Source organism: Gossypium hirsutum, chromosome A04, assembly GCF_007990345.1.
Source record: "Gossypium hirsutum isolate 1008001.06 chromosome A04, Gossypium_hirsutum_v2.1, whole genome shotgun sequence".
Lineage (NCBI taxonomy): Eukaryota > Viridiplantae > Streptophyta > Magnoliopsida > Malvales > Malvaceae > Gossypium > Gossypium hirsutum.
In genome coordinates, this window is record NC_053427.1 from 79,302,799 (window position 1) to 79,311,933 (window position 9,135).

Here is a 9,135-nt window from a genome sequence, read left to right on the forward strand (position 1 = left end):
AATATTTTTTAATATTTTATTTATATACATTAATATAGATATTTTTGTTACTTTATTATTTTTAAAAAGTAATAATATTAATATATTATTTTTAAATATAAATTATTTAATTTAATTTTTAATAATAATTTAAAATTAAATGTTATAATATTTTTATTTTAATATTTTATTATATTTTAATGTAAATATTTAGTAATAGTAATATTTTGTTGTATTTTATTTTAAACTACATTAAGAAAATAAAGATGTTAAGGGTAATAAGATACATTAATAAATAGCGCTTATATTTTAATTCATAGAAAACATATGGTAAGAATAGTAATATATATTACAAATTTCAACAACCAAACACCTTAATATATTAACATCTTATCTTTTATCCATCATTTAACATAACACTACTATTTTACATCAAGCTTACCAAATGTTAGACTATCAATTTGGCCCTCATTCTATATGAAATGATAAAAAAATAAAATTCATTTTTAAAATTTAGAAAATTCTAAAGATACAAAAAAAAATATTAAATAAAAGAAGATAAAATTTTCAAAAATAGATAAAGTGAGAGAAAATTGGGGAAAGTGTTGTTCATTATAAGAAAACAAAAAGAAGAGAAAATATTCAGAATATAATTTGTTTTTACAATTTGGGTTTTGAAAATGTTGAAATATTTGAAGTTGTTGTAACCTGCTAAGGAAATTGCCCACTACCCTAACCACTACTACAAAACAACAACTTACTATGTCACATCCCAAAAATGAGGTTAGAAGAATTGTGTTTGTAGTTGATTGATTGATTCGTTTTAAATTTGGATATGCATGATTGTTTGATTTTGGTTACATGATGGATGATATGCATGTCCTTAGTGAATTATTGTTATAGATGCCTTATAACACCCTAAAATATATAGGGTTAATTGAAATAAATAACCAAGAAATGACCTAAGCTAGATGATTAAGTAGTTAGCGCACTCCCTAGATATCTTAGGTTTTATCCACACCTCTCCTATTTCTTTTTCTTTTTTTTTTTCATTTTCAGCAAACAAGGATGAAAATCACTCTACAATACATAATAAATGGAGTAAAAACTTATCAAGTTTATGTAATACCTCAAATGGTTAGGCATCACTATTTTTCCCATTGCAATCCCAAGTTCAAGTCACCCCATTTTCCTTTAATTTTCGACAAATGGGTAAATTGTTATCCAGTTCCCTCAAATTACTGAAAATTTTAGTCATCAGCATAGGATGGAAGATGAGAAGTTGTCGGCAATGTTGGGAGAGCAAAGGAGAGTAACTCAAGAGGGTGAAGGCAAATCATAAATTGGTAGCTGACAGAATTGTGAATAGGACTCTCGGATTCTAGATCCAACTTATGCAATAATTCTATGATCTGGGAAGCGTGTAGAGATGTTTGCAGTGATTGTTGCGGTATCGTCCAACAGGAAGCCAATTGTTTTGCAAACACAATGGCTATGGATGGGATGGAAAGTTTATGGTTAAACTATTCTCTTTAAATTCACATCAGTATAAAATAAAATGTAAATTAATTTCAAATTTTAAAATAATTTTATTTTAATTTTTAAATCAAGCACTTTGATGGGTTAAAATTATAAGATAAAGACTTATTTAATTACAAAAATAATTTAACAACTTATTAACCACAAAAATAATTTTAAAACTTATTTAAACAAAGTGTAATAATTTAAAAAACTTATTTAAACAAAGTGTAATAATTTAAAAATTATTTAAACAAAGTTAACAAGTGCTTTTAATAAAGTTGATATTTATTTCTAGACAAGTGGGGAAGGGTATGACATTAGACTAAAATAAATAATTGTAAGTTTTGTACAAAATCTTGGTTTTATTTTTTAATCTTTGATTAATGAGCAGAATTCACATACTTTGTTTTTGCTTATAGCTCAATAAATCTGTCTTCTCTCACAAGAAAAAGAAAAAGTAAGTGATACTTAATAACCAATAAATTGCATTCAATTTAAACATTCACAATGCTTAATTTTCAAATTAACTCCTTAAATAGAAATAACTTCATTTACTGCTCCATTCATTTTAAAATTCCTCTTTGGTCCACCATTCTATATCACTACCAATTGGTCATGCAGTTTCTTGAGCTCTAGCAGATTCTTCCACTATAATTTCATCAACTGATTGGCTTGCCTGCAAAGCAAATTAAACCTTCACTTATTACTCTTTGCTTTTGATGATTGATGATGAAGAAAGCAAAGCCTGTTTTCCAAAATTGGACAAAGGATGACATATTAAGAACAACAACTGTGAATTGAAATTAATAATGCAACAAGGATATCTAGAAAGAAATATTGACAGCCAACAGAAACCATTTACAATTTATGCAATTTCATTTAGTCATTTAAAGCATAAAAATAGAATCTCCCAGGCAACCAAAATAAAAATATTGCATTAATGCATAGAAATTAAAGCTTAGTAAATAAAGAGTTTGGGGGACTACATGAGAAAATAATTCAATGGATGAATTTCTGTTTTAAAGCTGAGGTAGGTGTATCACTTTCTCTTCGTCCTTATTCACATTTCCCTCATCTCCTTCAAACGGCTGCTCTAATTTGGAGACTCTGCTAAGCTTTAGTTCTTCTAGTTTTGGAAGGCCGCCATCAGCAAGAGTAATTGGGAACAAACATTTCAAGTTTTCACAGTAAAAGATTTTAATTGTCTTCAAATTAGGGAAGCAAATAGGTTGGAGATTGCTCCAATTCGTCACAGAAAGTTATACTCAACCTGCACAATTGTGGCAAATTTCGAGCGATAGTAGGTGACAAGATGTATCGTAACCTTCTGCAATTGTGGACTACCAATTGAGTGAGATTTTGAAAGTATTAAACTTGGATGGGAGCACTCCATATCACCTGCAATTCAGTTAGTTTGTACAAGCATAGGATCTCCAGACTTGAAAGATTATATCTAGGATATTCAAATAACACTTCAAAATTGGAAATTGTTAAATATTCCATACTTCTTGATGTTTCGCCTCCCATTTCAGGGACTGTCTTTTCTGTCATATCCGACAACACCAATACCTATAAATATATCATCATTCATCAATGTCAAAGTATTCAAAGTCATTAACAGCTCACCTATCATTTTATTAATTCATTTTCTTATATGTAACTCGTATTTTAACTTTTTTTAAAAGATTTTTTTATTTATGTTACTAATTGGTATTGTAATTAACATCTCACCTATCAATTTATTAATTCATTTTCTTATGTAACTCTTATTTTAAATTTTTTTGGCACCCAATTATGGATTTGTTTAATTTTTTATTATCCAATTATAATTTTTTTATTTGATCACTCAACTAATTGGGATTGTTTTTTTTTTGTCCATTTCCATTAATTGCACTAACAGGAGGGTGTGAAAAATAAATATAATAATAAATTTAGCCCTCAACTTTTACATATTATATTGATTTAGTCACAATTTAAAAAAATTAACCTTTAAAATTTACAAATAGTCTCAATTTGATTCTAATTTTTTTTAAAAAATCAAAGGAATATATAAAAATACATAAATATTTTCAAAAAATTATAATAATAAATTTAAACTTGTATAATAATATTAACATTAAATACAAGTAACTATATTAATATTAAATAAAAATGCATAAATATTTTAAACTTACTTAATACAGAATTTTCTATTTTAAAAATAATATTGAATTTTTAAAAATAAATTTTATAAAGAATTAGGGTTAAATTGACAAAAAATTTAAAAGTTGAGGACTGAAATTGTTATTATACTAACTACAAAAGTGTCACTTTTAGCCATTGAATGGTTGGGTGAAAAAAACAATTAAATGAGACATAATTGAGGGACTAATAGTGTAATTTATCATTTGTTTTTAAAGATATGGATGAAAATCCAATTATCATTTTTCTTCTTTTCTTTCCCTCGACTGGTTCCGCTTTGTACAGGCCAATTTTAGCTACTATTATAGAGAACCCATTTACAATTTTATAATCCCTCAACCCAATTTCAAACTCCATTAAATCACTAACCCATTAAACCCCAAAACCCAACTAACCTACCCTAACCTAAACAGCCCAATACCCATTAAGCCTAACTAATACATCAACCAACCCAAAATTCAAACCCCATTTACAACCAGAACCCAATATCCCTGAACCCATATACCCGAAGCCCAATAACCTAAACTACCAGCCCACTAAACTAACAGCCCATTACACAAAATCAGAAACAAAAAACACCTAATCCCAAACCCTAGCCCCTAGCATTCGGCGCCCACTTGCCTCTGTCACCACCGACGTCTGCCACGCCCCATACCCCCACTACAATAGTCCCATACCTCCACAGTCCTCGTACGCCACGCCCACACCCCGTACGCATGACAACAGACTCTGTACCTGCAAAAACAACAGACAAGCAAAGCAGAAGCAAGAATAGCAAAAAATAATAACAAAGTATGTAACAAAACAGGCTATAAAAAGCCAAATGAAACACTGTAAAGGGGGTTCCTTTTTTAGATTTTTATCAATACAGACATATATTTCAAAAGAGAAACAAAAAGCCAGTAGACAGAGCAGGAATATCATCCGAAACAGATATCAACACACAAAAAAAACACCAAATCAGCGCACCAAACACAAAATCGCAAATCGAAAATAGAAGGTGATTTTATATTTATTGTCATTTTTATTTATATTCTCACAAATACATATATCAAAAAATACGAAAAATATACGAAAATATAATATAAAAATATAAGAAAAAAAAAATAAAAAAAAATTAGAGTTTTTTACACGGTGGCCGGCGCCGGCACCGGCGAGGCTCCGGTGGCCGTCCGGTGACCGGCCCCCGTGGCCGGAGCTCCCCCCTCCCCTCTCTTCTTTCCCCGCTCCCTCTTTTCTCTCCCTCCTCTTCTTTTTTTTTCTTTCTCCTGTTTTAAATGAAAAAACAAAAAAAAACTTGGTTTATATGCGTTTTGGACCCCCCTTTGAAGCTAAACGACGCCGTTTAGGGCTTCGAGTTGGGTCAACCCGACCCGTCCGGCCAGGGTCCGCGTGTTTTTTGAAGCGGAAGGGCTAATTGCGCGATCGGCCCTTCCGCATTTTTGCTATTTTACAATCAGGTTTTTAATATTTTAATTTGGCCCCAGAGTTTTGCCCGTTCATCAATTTAGTCCCTCCATGCTGCGCTGCGTTTTGGTAATAGAGAATATTGCACTTTTGGTCCTCGTTGTTTTCACGCGTGTCCATTTTAGTCCTTTATTTCTTTATTTCTTTTTAAATTCGCCCTGAAATTCTGTTCTTATTCCGATTTAATCCTTTTTCGTTTATTTTCCTTTTTTTACATATTACTAATATTGTTACTATTATTTTTATTAATATATTAATTATTTTTTTAAAGTATTATTATTACTGATGATTTTTATTTCTAGTTTTAGCATATTATCAATATTAATATATGTATATTATATATGTATATATTCATACATTTATATAGTACTATTTTAATTACTTTATTTTAATATTATTGTTATATCATATTTGTTTTTATATATTTCATTATTATTTTTAATATTATTATTAATATTATTAGATGTTATTTATTCCTAATATGTATATTATGTAAATGTCTTAATATTATATTATATGTGTTTTTTTTATATATGTTATGTATATAAGTTTTTTAATATTATATTTTATACATATTTTTTAATATTATTAGTTATATTTTTTATATACTATTACATGTATACTTCTAATATTATATCGTATATTTCTAATACCATCATTTATATATATATGTGTACTAGTATACGTATAGCGTACAAAATAGCTTTCCTATTATTATTATCATTTCTAAAGGTATATACGTAGTATATATGTTCTTTATAAGTTATATATCTATTTTTCACTAATATTACTTGTTATGTATATTTTTATACATTTCCATATACATATCTTCAATACTATCGTGTAAATACTCTTATTCCTATTATTGTGTATATACTTTAACATTAATAGATATACATTTTTGTCACTTCATGTATAGTTCAAATAATATACATTATATCTTTCTAACGTTATCATTGCTTATATAGATGTGTTTTGACGTACATGTTTTTAATGTTTTTATGTATGTATATTCATTATTTTCTCGTATTTGATGCTATAATTACATTTAATCTTGTATGCATTATTAGTATTTTCCTTCAATATCATTGTAATATTTGTTATTTGTTTCAAATATGTTTATAGTTCTTCCATTTATTTATGTTTATTTCATATCAGCTTGCTTCACATTATTTCGAAAAATTATCCATGTTTTCTTATTTACTTCAATAATCAAGGTAATATATCGAATTAACACTAAGTCATCGATTTCATCGCTATGTTGGGTGAACATCAATCGACTCGTGTTAAATCGGTATACCCTTCTCAAAAAAATCAAAAATTGAAAACTTCTCGTCCTTTTTTATCAAGTCACGACTAAATATTACATTGAACTCGTAATTTTGAAAATCAAGACAACACGTGTTTATGAGATACCAATTTTGGGCGTTGCGAGGGTGCTAATACCTTCCTCGCGCGTAACTGACTCCCGAACCCTATCTTCCTCTGGATTTTAATGTGGATTTAAATTCATTTCTTTTTATTTCAAAAAATAAATTTATAAGGTGTCCGATCACACCTATAAAAAGGATCGGTGGCGACTCCCCTTTTATTTCAAAATCGAACTTCAGTTTCCAAACTTTTTAGATCGCCACAATTAGCGACCCGAAAGCTAATTTTTTACGTCGCTACAGCTGGCGACTCCACTGGGGAGAACTTTTTTGAGAGTCGTGTCTGGAATTAAACATGTTTTGTCAAAATTTTCAAATTTCCTTGTTCAAAGTAAATATTTGGCCGTGATCCGAAAATCTCGTTTTCAAAATTCATGCATTTGTATCGTGTTGTAAATATTTCTTCTAACTTGCTTATTTGGTTGTTTTCAGTTTTCAATTTTTATGGTTTTAATTTTGGTTTAGTTTCTTTAAGTAAAACGTAAAGGTTTATAAGTTTTTCCCCACACACCGTGCATTTGCATTTTCGCATAACATGAGCTCTCTACCCGGGCTCCGTCCGTTTAAGTGAAAGTAAACGCTACGCCTTCGTGAGTTAACTCGTCCCTCCGCACAGGATAGTGAATACTTTCGGGTTACATATGACTTATGCTTTCGTGAGTTAACTTGTCCCTCCGCATAGGCATAAGTAAATGTAATCCCTCGAATTGAACTCGTGAGCCTGTGATGGGTTATGACCGAGGCTTCGTACTAATCTTAGCAGATGATAGTATGAGCAATTCGAGTACCTGTCTAGAACCGAGACTGCATATAATGAACCATACGAGATATCCAATTAGAGCCATGCCGAACTTCTGTCCGCTTATAGTCACCAAAATAAGTACACGGGGAAAATTCCTTTTGCCTTTCATTTACACTGTTTATGCAAAATAATTGGATTGGGTAGTTTAATTTGTTTTTCAAATTATATTTGTTGTGTTTACTAACCAAGTTTGTTTGTTTTTATTTTTATTTTCATCATGCATCATAGACATCATATTAGGAAGGTGTTGATTAAAGGTTGGTTGCCAAAAAATGGGTTTCTGATGGAGGAGTCAATTACACAAATAACCGAGAAGAATGCCGTGGTTCGGGACTGGTCTCTAAAAACTCAGAAAGAAAAGGGGGATAGTCTAGTGGAAGGGTGTGTTGCCAATTTGCCCGAACATATAACTGTAAGTGTTCGCCAAAATAACTTTGAGGATTTGGTTCGAATTTGGAATCAGTGGGATTCAGACACTAGAGACATTTTCACTGAGAGGTATGGAGATATAGCTCACCTGATCACCATCCGTGTAGACGAACAGTTGATTCAAGCCATGGTTCGGTTCTGGGACCCAGCTTATCAGTGTTTCACCTTCAATCAAGAAGACATGACTCCAACCATAGAAGAGTATGCTGCTTTACTCTGCATCGACAATGTACAATTCGGCAAAATATATGTGAAGGAGCCTAAGCCGATGACCTTCAAGAAAAAGTTAGTGAGACTGACAGACATGACTGATGTATGGGCTGAAAAACAGATAAAGAAGAAGAATGAAACCATTTGCATTCCATGGTCCTCCCTACGAGATTTGGCTCTGAACCATCCCGACATGCTGAAAAGGGTAAATCTATTCGCTTTGGTCATTTTCCCAAAAGTTCTCGGACATCTCGAAGTTGCAGTAGTTGATTTCTTCGAAAGGTTAAAACAAGGAATCAACCCTGTCCCGACCATCCTAGCCGAGACCTTCAGGTCCTTGAGTAGTTGTCGAAGAAAAGGGGAGGGACGATTTATCGGATGCGCGCAGTTGCTCAATGTTTGGATTTTGAGTCACTTCTGGAAGGTAGAGCGCACTCCGTTCCATATGTTTTCTAAAACATTCTCCCCGCTAGAAGCTTACCTCAAGAAAGAATGGCCGAAGGAAGTCACCGAGCAACATTGGGTATCAGTTTTTCAGAATTCGCGCCGAGAATATAACATGGAGAGCACCCTGGATCCGTCCTTCAGTTCTGCTATACAAATGTGGAAGCCAAGATTGGGTACCTTTACTCGGGTTATGGGGAAGAGTTGGATATGCTCCGCTATTAGTCCAAAGGCAATTTTCTTCGCGACAATTCCTCCCCGCAACTGGAGGATTAGCACAGTTCGAGTTCGCTTTCGCGGGTGAAGGATATATGAAGAGAGTCCGAGACACTGCAAAGTATTGGAAGGAAATTCATTTCATGGAATTAGCTTTGTATGCTGATACCCTTACCCAAGATTACGACATATGGAGGAAGCAACGGGTAAATAGTCAACAAATCTCATCAACAAACTACACCATCCAGAATCCTTTCTCGGAGGAAATGCCGTCTGAGCTAGAAATGGCAAGACAAGAATTCGAACGAGAAAAGGCCAAGATGTCTCGGGACCTTAGTGCCCCTCAAGAAGAAAACTATCAACTGAAGATTGAAGTTCAGGTTGAAAGGTCCAGAACTGAAAAAGTACAAAGAGAAGCCGAGATTGTGAGAAGCGACTTAAGGGACCTTCATTTGG